Source organism: Struthio camelus, chromosome 9, assembly GCF_040807025.1.
Source record: "Struthio camelus isolate bStrCam1 chromosome 9, bStrCam1.hap1, whole genome shotgun sequence".
Taxonomy (NCBI): domain Eukaryota; kingdom Metazoa; phylum Chordata; class Aves; order Struthioniformes; family Struthionidae; genus Struthio; species Struthio camelus.
Genome location: NC_090950.1, coordinates 10,076,359 through 10,091,989, shown reverse-complemented (window position 1 = coordinate 10,091,989; position 15,631 = coordinate 10,076,359). Strand labels below are relative to the sequence as shown.

At 42.0% G+C, this 15,631-nt stretch overlaps 1 protein-coding gene across 5 annotated transcripts in view; it reads right to left on the bottom strand.

Annotated features, from left to right (window-relative positions):
• Nucleotides 1-15,631, bottom strand: part of CLSTN2 (calsyntenin 2) — a 595,520-nt gene that overhangs the window by 332,380 nt on the left and 247,509 nt on the right. Inside the window, exon 1 of one of the 5 annotated variants that reach the window (XM_068954005.1) lies at nucleotides 10,842-11,232. The exons of the other annotated variants lie outside the window; for them this stretch is intronic. The gene's annotated coding sequence lies outside the window, so the exon portion shown is untranslated. Of the gene's footprint in view, nucleotides 1-10,841; nucleotides 11,233-15,631 lie in introns of those variants that run through there. 5 annotated transcript variants of the gene reach the window in all.

Below are 15,631 nucleotides of genomic sequence, written 5' to 3'. Positions count from 1 at the left end.
AAAAAGTTATTTTATCCACATACAGAGGGTTGAGAGATGAGAATGAAGTAAGTGATTAAAACGTCATTTCAACACCATCTATGTAAATCTGTTAATATTACAGCTTGCATAAGTTCCAAACATAAGCACTTGCCATGATTTTCATTTAAGTAGTTTTACAAGGCCTCTTTTATTAGTGCCTTCAAAATAGAGTTATTTTACCTTCATCCTAGAGATAAGGTTGAAATAGTAGTTCATTGCTCATTTCCAAAATGAGGGAAAACAAGAACACAAACCTAGCTTCTTGTGAAGCTGCAGTGGATCTCAGTAGCTGTAATTTTAGCACAGACAAATGGTTGGTCTTTTCCTGTGCAGCAAAGAGCTCATTAATGAGGGACTCCCAGAAGTTTTCTGCCCCGGCCTCCCTGCCAGGCTACGTTTCCCTACCGTCCTGGGCCACATCCAACTCATTCCCGTTTTCCGGGCAGGCCCAGGGGGGCAGAGTGAGCATTTGCTGCAACCCAGCACCAGCCTTGAGGAGCAGCACCTGAAGGAACCAGCTATAAATTGTCGAGACAAGATTTTTGAACTACACTGTAGCAGAAGATAGACTACAGTGTGAAATTTCACTATATGAAGAAAGGATTCGCCCAAGAGAGTAGATACTTACTACCTACAAGAAGAAATTCCTCCCTTTTATTACTACCTGAACACATCGAAAAAGCAGTTCTAGTCTCAAAAGTGACTGTTAATATTGCATCTTCTTATGCAATAGGAACCTTATCTCTTCTTCCTTCAGTGACAAAAAGGGTTTTTGTAATTTAAGTCTTTTCAATTAAGGATCAGTTCAGGTTGGGGCAGGGGGAAATGTAAATGTTCTTCTGCCCTAAGTAGCACCCTCCTATACGTTAATGTACCTGTTACAGAGGTAAATTAAATTCTCATCTATTCTATCAGATTTTCACAAACGCAATTAAAGGTCAGGTATCTGAGCATAAAAGATGACAATGAATTTCATATATACATCCTAAGGGAAAATATATCGTTTGTGCTTTTTATTCCTACGTTAAGTAATTTTATTTTGGAACCCGTGCAGGCACAAGTAATTAGTTTTATAACAAGCCTTCTAAGTAGCACTAACACTTTAGCTTTCATAGTGCTTTTATATTAACACTGCTGCTTGAAAGCATCGTCACCCTGTAACGCTAGATAATCCTGAAGAGTGCTAAAATGATAAATCTGATTAAGTGAAAAACAGTGAAGCTAAGATTATTCTAAATTGGGAGAAATTGCAGTAGAAGAGATCAGCAAGATGTCAAAACGGGACAGGAGTCTCTCAACTGATACAGCAGCAGAGTAATTCCCCAAGGGGCTAAACACCAGTCACAGTGCACTAGGGGAGAAAATTTTGGAGGTGCAGAAATCTATACAAGCCCCTATGCTTCCCAGGAGCCAAGCAGCAAAGACTCTTTTAGTGCTCGCTGTTTAAATTTAAAGTTAATGCTATTCCATATGAAACTCGTTATTTTATCCTGACTCTGGAAGGTAAGTTCTTCTTTTTCTTCTTTTTTTTTTTTCTTTTTCCAATTGAGAGGAGAAGAGACACACAAGTTTTTATAATGAAAGGATATATAGCTTTCTCCTCTAACTGAAGAGAAGCGTCATGATTTTTCCTTTACATTTGGCATATATAGGCCCCAAATCCTTGAATAAACAACCAAAAACAAGCTGCGGAACACACATCCTACAGACAGTGGGGCAGCAGCAAACTAAAATTGAATTTGAGGTACAGAAAAGTTTAACACCATACCTGCGGCCATGGTGTGAGCTCCTTTAACTGCCCAGACACCACGTTTAACAGCTGAGGGGGAAGCTGCCAAATCCGCTGCTTCTCCCCAGCGGCGCTTGAGCCATTCAGATACGAGGGTCTATTCATAAAAATTTATATCAGCTCCTTCAAGTGTGCAAGACGGCATTCAGACACTTGAAGAACAAATTACTTTCTTTCGTCCTCCAAAAATTAACATGAAAAAATTCAGAAGATGCTCCAAGGGGGCATGCGCTCCCAGCTGCGGAGAGCAACGAGGGGCAAGAGCCAAACAGGAGCCACGAGCAGGCACAGACAAAAACTGAAAAGCAGCAAAAAACTGAAAAGCAGCAAAACGCAAATGTGTGTGGGGTTTCATCCCAAACCTGCGGGCCAGACTCAGAGGAAGAAACAAAAGCAAGACAGAAACTGTGAAATGGACGATACGGGGAAACATGAAGACGGAAACAAACGCTCTGTTAAATAAGAATGGCATTAAAAAAAATTCTTTTGAACATACCAGATGAAACAGTAGAAATCTTAAAAGCCATAAATCCACACACCTACGGATGTGCATCACGCAAGTACATAAAGACAAACTATACAGACAAAAGTAATTCCAAGGATATTTTCCAACCTATATTATTATGCCCAAATAATTCCTGACCCGGGTAGTGGTGGTGGGGGAGGAGAATTTTAGGATAGACTGAAATTGTCTACAGGGCTTAAATTCAGCCTTGTTGACAGAAAGATTACCAGTTAGCCTTTAACAGGTGTATGCTGAATGTTTCTACTCCTTTGTAGTAGAGCCATGACCTTTGCGACTAGCTCAGGTTAGGAGGCTTGTAGGATAAGCATACTGAGAAAAGAAAAGCAGGCTTGAAAGTTGATATGCTGATTTTTCACGTGTTCTTTTAGATCAAGATGCATAATTATTGAAAGTAAGTTGGAATTTTAATAACACAAGAAATGAAAACACAACAGTAATGCAAAAAAAAAAAAAAGAAGCCGCCCAACAGTTTGGCCAAGAGAAGAACTATTAGTCTATATTCAGCACAAACAGCAATACAAAAAATCGGTTCTCTAACACAGAGAACCAGGCAGGAAACCTCCCTTCCGCAGGAACAGTTACAGAGCCCTCGGTTTATAAAGTTCATATAAAAAAAGAGGGTTAAGATATTTATGGAAAGAGCTGATGCACTTACAGTTAGGGGATAAAAACGTAAAATGAATAAAAGGCCTCAAATGCAATTAAGACGACGTAATATTCTATTTTTCTTTAGCAAGAGAAGTACTTCAAAGCAGGGTAAGAGTTGTTTTTCATATTCTTTCTCTAATCTAAAGCATAACATGAAAAAATCCATACTGGCACACTTTCCGCCTCTGTCTCCCTCCTCTCTTCTTCCTACGCAAGGTTTTAAATGAAAGTCAGGCACAGAAGTGTTTTTTACAAGAAAACTTAGTAGCAAAAATACTTCTCCAGTGCGCTCATAAACAAGGCAGATAAAGTTCAATAATGCTCTTCTCCAAAATATCTCAGATTTGACTGAAAAAAAACTTAGGACAGTGGAGTATGTGTAGATTTAGCTGACATTGCTACCCAAGAGGGTCTTCAGATTTACGCTTATTCTCTGAACGCATGTGTAGCACAGAGATAGTCCTTAGGATAAAAACACTCCCAGAACTCACTCTGTTTTCCTTTTGTCTAACAAAGTGTCCTCATCAACATGCCATGCGTTCTTGGAAATACGTTTTAAAAAAAAAAAGGCCTCTGGAAAGAACCTAGGTAGAAGTGAAAGAGAAACTTAAATACTTTCAATCTAATAAAGCCGATTTTAAATAGGACATGCTGTGGTTGCAGGTAAACCGTAATGAAAGATCATTTAATCAGAGGAATTTTCCAAATTAAAAAGAAAAGGCAAGTGAGAGAAAAACGAAAAGAACACATCTTGAGAACGAAACGCATAGGCAAGCCAGTTACATAAATAAAATCACCCAGAGGAAAGTTTTCCACAGTTTAACACATTCAAAAATTTCATAAATGGTTTCTCAGTTTGATCAGTTAAAATACCTGAAGCAGAAACATTATGAGAAAATACATAAGATAGGCAAATGGGTACTGATGTTTTCTGAGAGCTGAACTCCTTGCCATTGACAAATACTCAGCATAAAACTGTCACCCCATCAAGGAAAAAATGTAATGGATAAGCCCTAATATTATACATTCAGCTATGCAGTAATTCTCTAAATCAGAGAAGCAGAAAGGGGTCTTCCAGCAGAGCTGAATATTACTCTACTCCCATTGGAGCTAACAACCATAGATTTGAGTAAAAAAAAGTAGGAGGACAGCAGCGACGTAATTCTGAAAATCCTAGTCACAGATCTGTAGGCTATGACTTTGACTGCATCAAAAGCAGATGGCGACCTAACACCAACACGCTCCCCCTTTAACTCTCTCCTCCCTTTGAAACCCACAGAATTCAATCCTTTCCTCTCCCACAATCTGTAACTATTCAAAACTGTTAATGTATCCAGATAAATTAATAATGGAAACATTTGGAGACAGCTACAAAAAAAAAAGATGTGGTATATCTATGGCAGAGTGACAGGCAACAGCCTGGTCTCAGGTAGACGCCCTGAAAAATCATTTCAGGTATATATCCACTTTTTGCAGCTTTATTTCTGAGGATTTGAAAAACAGATTGAAGAGCTCTCTGCTTCTCCTATCAAATTACATCGCCAAAACAAAAACACTGGTAAAGGTTTGGTCAACAGTTGAGACAAAGTACTGTCTACATAAGATGAAAGGATGAAGAAGAGTGTATTACAAGAATCCTGAGGGATTACCCATCCAGCTTCATCAAAGGAAGGTCCACGTATGTTATTAGCCCTAGATGCAGAGAAAAATTTTCATCAAGTAGAAGAGAATCTTTTCATGAAGGGCTTTGAACAAAAAAGCCTCAAAAAGTCTTTCTTTGGACAGGAAACCATTGGAAAGATTCTGCTGTAGTTATGCAGCTGAAAACAATTTTTGTTTTTGATTGCTCTGAATAGCCAGAGGAAAACTGCAGTCTACAGTGTTTGGAGTGTTTTGATTTCATTTCTCCTCCAGAACCTGCATAAAGTAACTTGTTTTGTAATAAAGACAGGATATATATTTAATCCTGTCGGACTGAAATAGCAGATAGAATTCTTTCATGTTTAAAAAGTAGCAAGTATTGAGTTACAGTTCACTACAGTCAGAAATGATTAGAGATAACAAATACAGGTACCTACATCTACACTAAAATCCTTACTGTTTTAAGGATATAAGGAAAGACTAAACAATGGTATCTCAGAGCAAAACAGGAAAAGAGAAATCAGAATGGGCATTCTAGTTCAGTAAAAATCTGACACGCCCATTGAAAAGGTTGTGTGTTAAAGACCACCTAAAATATATCCAAAACACTGATGCCCATTACAGATATTCTAGCTCACCTTTCTACTAGTACTTCATTTTATAGAAACCTGAGTGCCTGTCGTGTAAGAAGCATTAACAGAAATTCCATGACTTCGGCATTGCAAATTATAGGAAAATGGGTAAAACTAAGTCTGAACTTCTGCCGTACATATTTGCTCACCAGAGCTATAAACATCACCTTTCAGAAGGGCAAATGGAGGTATGTCAGCAGGTAACACAAAGCAACCCAGGAAAAAAGAGGATGCCAAAGATGCCTCACATCACCTTGAAGAAAAGCATAAGCAGCTGGCAGAGGGCTGCCAGTCAGGAACACCCTCACGAGAAGTCAAGAGACTTCTTTACTGGAAAGCAATGCAAGCAACTGAACGCATCATCTACAGTTGGCTTTCCAGGCTGGAGTTACCACCTGATCATTGCTTTACCTAGCAAGCATGCTTTGCACGTGACTGCTCCTTCGCAGTAGTTACAGCCTCCTTTCACACATCCTTGCTGTTGCACACGAGTAGCTGTTCGTGCGCAGGGCGACTACATGCTGCGCACATCCTGGCACTCATGTGAAAGCCTGTCTGAGCAGCAAAGCCATAATCACAGCAAAACACTTCTCTACTCTGAAGCAGAAGTGTCTGCTAGGTAACTCATCTGGACAAGTTTCCATGCACCATATCAAACTTTCAGCTCCTGCTGTTAACTTTAACAGTTTGGACACAAGAGCTATGATTTTCCTCTCTCTTTTTCCCAGGAGGAAATTCTATTAACTTTCACTCTTCCTTTCTCCTGAAAGCATCGGACAAGATATCACCTATTTCTTACTGCTGCCTCTTCCTGGGTTATCAGTTACATAACCGCAAGACAAAGCCAACCCCAAGTTTCAAGGGAATGCTAGGTTTCTAGCACAGTCTATTCAGGTAAGCCCAAATTACGAATGGCTTCCAAATCTAACAAGTCAGTAGTTCAGGTCTTTTATTCCACTGAAATGACATCTCAAGTCACTAGTACTATTTATCTCCTTCAGCAAAGTTTATTTTTCCCTGAAACAGAGAGGCACAGAAATGTATGACGGCTCCACCAGGCAAGTACAAAATTAACTAGTATTATTAGCTTGGGCTCTTAACCTCAGTAACTTCACATATTCCCGGGAGCCACCTATGAAGTATTCCTTCTTCCACGATTTACACCCGAGTAGGTAAGTTCCCCCCGGGTACCTGGAAAAGAAAGGTCACCAGCTTTGCATTTAGACTGTTCTCTTTCTGACAGAACGCAAAACCAGTCTGCTAAAAAAAACCAAAAACAAAAAAACACACATACACACACAAAAACCCCCACATACCAAAGAGTACCACACCATACCAGCCACATCTGCATTACGGCCCAAATTACTTAACTAAAAAAACCTTAATACCTTGCATTTTCCAGCATGAAAAACTTGTATTATTAACAAAAGTGTTATCTCCATGTTTGTGATGTGCTGTTACTTTTTAATTGAGAGGTTCTGAGGGCAAGGGAGGAGAGAAAAACATGAAAAACCTGAGTATACCCAGACTTCATTTCCTCTAGCAGGAAACTACTGTAGCAAATGCGAGACCCAGTTGTATAAAAATACAGTTTAAAAGTTGCAATAGGAATTTTTGCCCTTGTCTGGGGAGCACTAACCAAAAAATATATTGAAAGCTTTGTTTTTAAGTTGTCTATGAGCCAGCATCCTTCCAGCAGAGCTTGTATGTCACTAGAAAAGTAAAACAGAGGAGCTTACAAGCACTGTCTATGGAGGTAGATATATACCAACACTGGCTGTTGCGGACACAGGGACTATGCACGTATGCAGAGATGCCCATGTCAGTGAGCAGTGCTGTGCAATAAGAGACCTGATGAGCGAAGCAGCTGGGAGAAACTGCTGAACAAAAGAGTTGGCCTGGCACAATGTCTCCCTGCAAAGGAAAGAATATTTGCATATGTAATATTCACGCAGGCTCTTCTTACCTCATGCAACGTCCTCTATGCCATACAAGAATTGCTGTGTACTTGCATACAGAGGTGCACTGTACTGTATCAAATTTTCCTCCTTTTTATTGGGAGAAATAGTTACATTTCTCCATGTTCCATTTTTCCACTTGCACTGCTGTGAAATTCTATTTGTCCTTGCTGACATTCATACAGACTTAAAAGTCTGGTATTCTTTGGTTTTGCATTTCAGCAGTAGTTCGAAACTCCTCAAATTTGCTTTCAATCCTTACTATGCTTTCATACATAAGCTTTCAACTCCCTGTTTAGGTCAGCTGGTAACTTTCACATTATAGCTAGTTATCATTTGATTCCATGTTTAAAGCAGGGGAATCTGGAATATATTAGGAAATATTTTTCTTCGTCTTTTTCTTAATTTTTCCTCTCAATCACTCATTAGGAGTCATGACCGCAGCAGGAATATCTCATGTTAGCACATCAGAGTAAGAGCCTCCCTCCTTTACATAGTTTACAATTTGAAAATATCAGCAGTTCTTCAGATATGCTGAAGAAGATCCTACCATCCATCTTTTCCTGTCCTCTTCGAAATGGTTTCCAGATAGCAATTTAGCACTCAACTGGTCTTAGGCATTACCATGTATAGCCTCTTTGGATAAAGAAAATAGCATGGGCACGTGTAATCATCGTGCCAGGAGGCTCATCTCCTTCTACGCATCGCTCACCCAGAACCTGGCAGGACAACCAAGGAGACGGAAGAGGAGCACAACTCCCTGGAGGCTGCTGGCTGCATAATAATGCTGGTTAATTGAGACTGTGATGAACTGGTCAGCATTTTATGTGGTGCCTGCTACCCAGTGCTAGGTTTTATTGCTCAGTTAACTAACTTACTACCTCGCCATAAAAGTGTGCTTTAGATGTCTGCCATGACAGTAACCATTCTCCTCGGAGACCTCATGGGCCTGTAATCACAAAGCAAAGGGCAAGAGCAGATGGGAAAACATTATCCATCATTAACTATTCCCCCCGCATGCAACTACGACCCTTAGTTATATTGTGTGGTAAAGTAATTCCATTTCAGACACAGCCATCCTGATTTGAGCCAGCGGTATTCCTTTCCCCATTGCAAGGGTTAACATAAGTGGTCCTTGAGAGCATGATTATTACATACATGATATAACCCCTAAAAGCATATTAATTTCTTTATTCAGTAAAGCAATAGGATCCTAGTGTTGTTGAAGGTACAGCAACAGATACGAATTCAACTCTACAATACAGAATGTGCTTATTCCTAACTTACAGACACAGCTGTAAGTACACTTAATGAAGTTTCACCGTTAAAATGTGGCACGTAAACCTCCAGGAAGATATTACATCTTGTATACACAGTCAGCCAATTTCTGCAACCTTTATTAGATCCACAGTACTCCTGGCACGTTGCAAAAAGGCTTACGCTGCTACTCCAATTTGAAATCAATAGGACTGCTCACACATAAAAAGTTAGTAAAGTATAAAAGCGCTCTCATGCCTATTAAAAGAGAGGCAGACTTTTAATCGTTAGGATTTAAACATGCTACAAAATCATCAAAAAAAAAAAAAGAGAGGTTTTATACACTGTCTTTAGGGGAAAGGTCCTGAATGCATATGCAGACACTTGGTTAAAACATATAATCCTCATCACCTGCAAATTATACCTCTAGCAATTCCTCCATGTGGTTTCATAACTGGAACCAGATCTTAGTGGAGAACACAGTAGCCAGCTCTGTTGCTAATACAAAGAGCTACAGAACCTAGCTTGCTATTCAGGACATCTTCATCTGATTCATTACTCAGATGAAACGCCTCTTCTTGGTGGAATATATTGCATCATTTTCAAATTATTTGTGAAAAGTTATTGTGAAAAGCAAAATACTGGCAGAAATCAGAGCTAGAAAAGAACAACTGCTTCACTGCATCAGGGTCACAAATAAATACAGTTTCAGAAGTATGCAAATAGTTCTTAAGTCACAACAGTGAAAAAAAAACTAACTAATGGAGTTTATTTGGAAAACACAGCACTTAACAAGGGTTCAAATGCTTGGTGCCTTTTTCTAATCTCGCAAAGGACTGGAGCAATGAAGGCTTCTGGAATACCAAACATAACCCCTCATTCGTGTTCAGATGGGGGACACTCAATATATTGCATTCCTGAGACATCCTACCTGACAACAGAATTCCTTATTATAGTCCAGACAGGCTAGACGAAATAGCAGCTCCCTCTCCATTAAAGTAACACAGCAAAGAGAGCACAAGCAACCAGCTGTATCGAAAACAGACATGAAGTTTAGCACATCATGCCCTTCTTTCCGAGGGAGGCATAACAACCACATACGGGTAAAATTTTTCCTAGAGAGAACCCAATGATCCAACTGGTGTTCGGTTCTCAAGTTCCAAAGTTTTACGTTCCACAAAAGACAATCAATCTCAGCTACAGAAAGGCAATCAAAAAGAAGAATTTGCTATAGGTCCCGTATCACAAGGCACATCAGAAATTTGCACAAGTAATGGGCTGGAATTTCAAGGATCTGCACAAAATTTGGGTGTACGACTTCAGCTGCCTATCTTCTTATTCTGAAAGAGATTCAAAGCTGTACTTTTCGGAAGAACCACGATATCTTTATGAACACAATTAAAAGTGATTTAGCAAATGCAACACCATTTGAAAGAATGGACTAACTCCGTTCCTTTTATTTAGTCTGTCTAACCATTTAATTCTAATTGGCTAGAGAAAGAACTGAACTGCAGCAGTCATTGTAGCCATTGCCATTTTACTAATGTCTGGTGTTCCATCAGCAAACAGAAAGAGCCAAAGCAACAGAAAGATAAGACTATACCTTCCTAGAACAAAAAAACCCAACTATTAGAAAAACTTAATAGAAATTTCAAATGATGGCAAGTCTAGGGATACAGCAAGGTTTTGTTTTGTTTTTTCCCTCTCTCCTTCCAGATTTTATACACTGCAGCAGCCACTCAGGAGCTGTGGCCTGTTACAAAAGAATTTTGTTCTCTTGACACTGGAGCCTGACAGCCCCTCGCCACTTCGGCGGGGAGGGCAGCCCTGAGCACACAAACTTCACAGGCTCAGCTATGGAAGCATCCGATCCCTAAACCAGCTCAGCAACTTAAACGTGTCGCTGTCACGGCCCAGGTTTGCCGGGCAGCCACACCGGCAGAGAAACGTTGCTCCCCCTTTACAAGACAGGAGGTTCGGAGCGGCAGCGTAGGAATTCCTACTTTTACGAACGGATTTATAACTCCTCTTAATTAACAACACACCACCTTCTAATAGGTAACAGTACAAACAATGTCTTATTTTAAATCAATTACAAATACGTACATAAAGCTTCACATCAGTAACAAAACAAAGCTAACAGGGAACATAGGAAAGGACACCCTCACACCGTATGAGGTGGCGCCGGATGACGACGACAAGGTAAGGCTTCTAATCCAACCCCCGCTTATAGCATCAGTTTCTGGTACAGGACCGTAACACACCTGGCTACACCGCCGGGTGTGCCAGTCCCCAGTTTAACACTGCAGTTTTACCAGGCCTCACCCCGAGGAGTGCCAGGTCCTGGTTGAATACCGGAAATGACTTACCTGTCTGCGGTTTGAGGGCCACGCGGGGCAGAGCGGCCGACAAGATCCTGGGGGACTTGATTCGGCCTCCCGAATCAAGGGGCCAGGCGGGTCCTGAGGAGCGCTGGTCCGCGGCTCTGCACCCCGCCGTCGGCTTCGGATGGGAGGCGTGCGCGTGTGTCAGCTCCGCTCCCGGCCCTGAGAAAGGCCCTCCGCACCTTCTGGCCCTTAAAAGGGCCGCTGAGCCGCCCCCTCCTCACACCTCCGCCCCCTCCCCTCACCGACTGCGCTGCCGAACCGGGCCCCGGGGCAGCAGGAGCTCCTTGTACAGCAGGCGGGGTCGTGGCAGCTCGCGATTGGTCGGTTCTCGGCCCCGTGCTCCAAGTGGCTGCTGCTGAGCCCTCATTTGAATATTCCAGAAGGTTCCCTGTGACTGACAGCAGCAGGTGACCCGGACCCGCCCAGGATGTGGGGCAGGAAGGGCGGGCGCCTGGCCCGGGTCCGTTAACAGAGGTGGGGGGGGGCGGCGCCTGGCCCGGGTCCGTTAACGGAGGTCGGGGGGGGGGGGGGCGGCGCCTGGCCCGGGTCCGTTAAGGGGGAGGGGTCGCGCGCAGACCCTTCCTGTCACCCCAGCAGGTATTGGTTTAACAGGGCCCTGTTCCACCTTAACGGATGCTCTGCACAGGGGCTGGAATAACCAGCTAGTTACAGCACTGTGCTGGAACTGTCTTACACCTGGAACGGGCAAGAGCGGGACCTCCCTCGTCTGGAGCAGCTTGAGGACAGGCCGTCACAGTTGACTAGTAACTTAGATGCTGCTATGGCGTCTAGAAGTTACATGACGGGAAGCCGTTTTGCTAAGTCCAGGCTGAGTAAGCTGCCCCTGTGCCCGGTTTCAGGCTCTTTGCACTCACAGGTTGACTGGGAAGGGAGCAGCAATTCTCCAAACCAGCCTCAAAAAATCAGACTTCCTTCTCTTACAGACAGCCCCTTCCCCTGCACCTTGGGAGGTTTTTCTGTTCGTTAGCTGCTGCGTTGTCCTAGAGGAGACGTTACTGATGACTCACCCGGGTTCAGGGAGTCTTACGAAAGCTCTGCTTCATGCTCGGCTGCAGCTGGATCCGGCCACCGTCGCGTCTCAGCCCGAGTCGCTGCACTGCTCCCGGCGGCTCGTGCCAAGCCTCGGCTGGAGCCGGCTACAGCATGACTGAGCAGTCATAAACAATCCCTTACAAACACCGACCCTCTCAGATGGCGCACTGTAAGGGTAGGGCAAAGTTTTGTTTGCCAGCATCAAACAGAAAAACTGCGAAGCCTCCAGATGTTTACGGATGTAACAGTACTCCTTTCTGTTCCAGCCAGTGTATTTCCTCTCACCTCTCCACGATTCTTCCAGGGACAGAGAGAGATCCCTATCCCTATGTACAGGGAGACATACTTCCCTAGGTGCGAGTGTTAGGGGGTTTTCCCCTTCATTATTGTAACACCAGGAAAATGACCTTTAACTAAAGTAATGCAGGGAATCATTTATGAGGGTTTTCAGTGTCTATGAACTAATGCATATATATTGGTGAATTATAGTAGAGCTGCTACACGTTTTCACAGCACACTCACTGGAATAGTGAATAATTATATTTAATATGTACTTTTACAACAAATTTCAAAAGAGTGGACACTCAACATGAACTAAGCTCCTTAGGCAGGGATAACATTATGAAAAGGCAATTTTCCCCACCATATAATAAATAATAAAAAAAAATCTGGCGGTGAACATTAATCTTTCATCTCCGTTAAATCTTTCATTACGTAAAAAGTAGTAAGACCTAGAAGTTAAAAACCTTGTACTGCAGCCAAATACAAGGAACATTGACAAAAAAAAATCTTTTCAGAAAGACAGGCAGATTAGACTGACTTGTTTAAAAAAAAAAAAAGAAAAGAAAGAAATTCAAGAAATAATCTCTCCCTCCATTTAAAGGGTAAATGAGGGTCTTTAACAGCACACTTTCACAGTGGTGTTAGATTTTGGTCAATTACTTAGGAAAAATTATTTTTCCCCCTTTGAAATGCAGATCTCGTGTCTTGAAGCCACTGGCTTCCCTAGAAAAATATCACGGAGAAAGGCTTCACTGTCACAGTTTCGCCAGCCACACGCACCAGAAGGCTCAGCTTAAGGTAGCTGAACACAAGTTTTATGGACTAACCACCTCTGCCCTCTCTTCTCCCCCATTGCCCCTCTGCTGTAAGATGTGGTATCACATCTTGCAAAAACTCACAGGTGGCTCCCCCCGTTTCAGCAGCAGCAAGAGGTTAGGGCTGCTTCAGGAAGCCGAGCGGCACATTCACAACCACCCCCACAACACTCTACACCAAGGCATGCTTTTATTTCGCAACTGAAACTAACTCATCAAGTTTGACCCGCTCTCCCACCTCGTGCCCATCTAAAGTCTGGAAACTGGAAGTAAAAGATGCAAATCTCTCTAGATTGGGAAAAGAAATTAGGACAGGGTTACCTAGCAGTCTCTTCTTCATCTCAGCAAGGTCTCTGCAGTCGGTGTTTATCACACCAGGCCTGACTTTCTGATGTTCCAGCTCTCCAAAGCTGGAGCATCAGCTTTCAGCTGGGCCTGGCGTGTTCCAGGTTTCAGAAGTAGCAATATCGTTACTTGGTGGCTAACGCTTATAAAAGACCAGTACAATAAGCCTAGTCTCTTTTGTATGCAACAACCTGGACCAATTAAACCCTACACACAACCTAACCACAAATGTGGCCATCAAACACAGGCTAACATCATGGATACGTCCCTGCCTAGTGCAGAACTAAGAGCGCTGGATGCTGAGTATTTCTGAAAATAAGGCCATAACTGCATAGTTTATCCTAATTTCTGCTGCTGTAGTAGGATAACTATATTTTTTCAGAGGTATACATCACTAACTAATGTTTCAAGAGAATTTCAGCAATCTCAGATGTCAGCTACAATTGAAATCAAACACTTGAGAAATTAAAGCAAGCTTTCAGATCACTTTAGAGGCAAGTCTGAATTCCCAAGCGGCAGTAACTTAAATCCAAACAACATATATACATATTTTAAAAAGAAACACCTTGTGCAAGTTCCAACAGTCACTCGTACGCATGCTTTCATGCACGGTCTCGCAATTACACCAGGACTACTCCACTCACATGCAGGACTGAGTCCAGTGCTCAAGGCACTGCCACAACATGACATCGCACGTCCAAACAGTTTCTTGACTCTCGTATTTCTTTGCTAATTCACAGAAGCCATACATACAATCAGAGGAGAACTTGTAATCTGTAATTACTAAGGCAACTCATTATTTCCCACAGCAGTAATGAAACATCAGGCTGGTATTACTGAACGAGGCTGGGTTCAAACCTCCTTTCTCAGTGAGGCGTAAATAAATTCATGTTTCCCCAATATCAGTGCAACATACCACCAAGACTTTTTTATGTACAAGAAAATTGAACAGGGAGGTTGGACTAGATGATCTCCAGAGGTCCCTTCCAACCTAAACGATTCTGTGATTCTGTGAAAATTCATTATTTCCTTAGACATTGTCACAGATTAAGAAATAAGGTAACTCTCAACTTTGTGTTTGCTCTTTTCTGAAGATTTTACTAGAGATTTTACTTCTTTTACTAAGGAAATGCCTTGATGAGTCCCAAGACAGGTAGTAGAATAAAAGACTTCACACCTTGAGGTTATTGGTTCAAATTTGACAAGGTCATTATCAGTTGATGGCCGATCAGTGGCTATGTAAAATGAGTTAATAGTTTTGCCCAGTGACACAGGTCACCATAGTATAATTTGTTCTTTTGTTTCCTTGTTATTAGTGTTGGCAGAAAGGTTAGGGATTGAATCAGAGTTTGAAAAAGGAGGTTCTCCCAAACACAGTCTCATATACGCTGACAGGGAAGGTTCTGCACTGCTGCCATCGTATTTGTTATGTGGCTAAAAGTCTGCCACTTTCTCCAAGAACGACATTAACACTATTTAAAAATGCTTTGCAATTGATTCCTCTTCAGGGTGCTACTACACTGAACAGACGATGTTTTTCACTTTTTTTTTTTTTTTTTTTTAAAAAAAGAGGAGCAGTATCCGAAGAGAAGCATTATGTTATTTCTAAGCTCTTGTAAAATTAAAACTTCATTAAAATTCAACTCTGACAGCTTACTGATAATAATTCTAACCACAAGAAAGGTTCTTTCCAAAAACGCACTCAGGAAACAGACTGAGAATGGCTACACAAGCAGACACAGAGCCCAGGAACACACAGGCCACCAGCTCATCACAACAGCAAACCCCTAAGTGAATTACCGTCTTGCAAAGAACAAGCTGAAAAATTCATCAGTCCTGGTGATATCATTCCCATCTTAATGAAGATTATAAAAAATACATTTTAATTTAAAGATTGAGTTCAATTTTATGCAACTTATCCTGGTAACATTAAGGCACTAAACAGCTGTGCTTATTTCCTGGAGAAAGCTGCTGCAGGTTCCCTGCTGTGTCATCCAGTACAGCCAAGAGGATATACTGGATGAAACAACTACTACAATTGAAAATAATGGATTAACAAGTATTGGACTAAAAACATTGTCCAAGCATGGTATTTTCATGGTGACATAATAGTTCCAAGGACTAGCTCTGCAGAGAAGGACCTGGGAGTGCTGGTGGGCAGCAAGTTAAGCATGAGGCAGCAGTGTGCCCTTGTGGCCAAGAAGGCCAAGGGTCTCCTGGGGCTGCATGAGGCAGAGTGTTGCCAGCAGGTGGAGGGAGGTGATCCTGCCCCTCTCC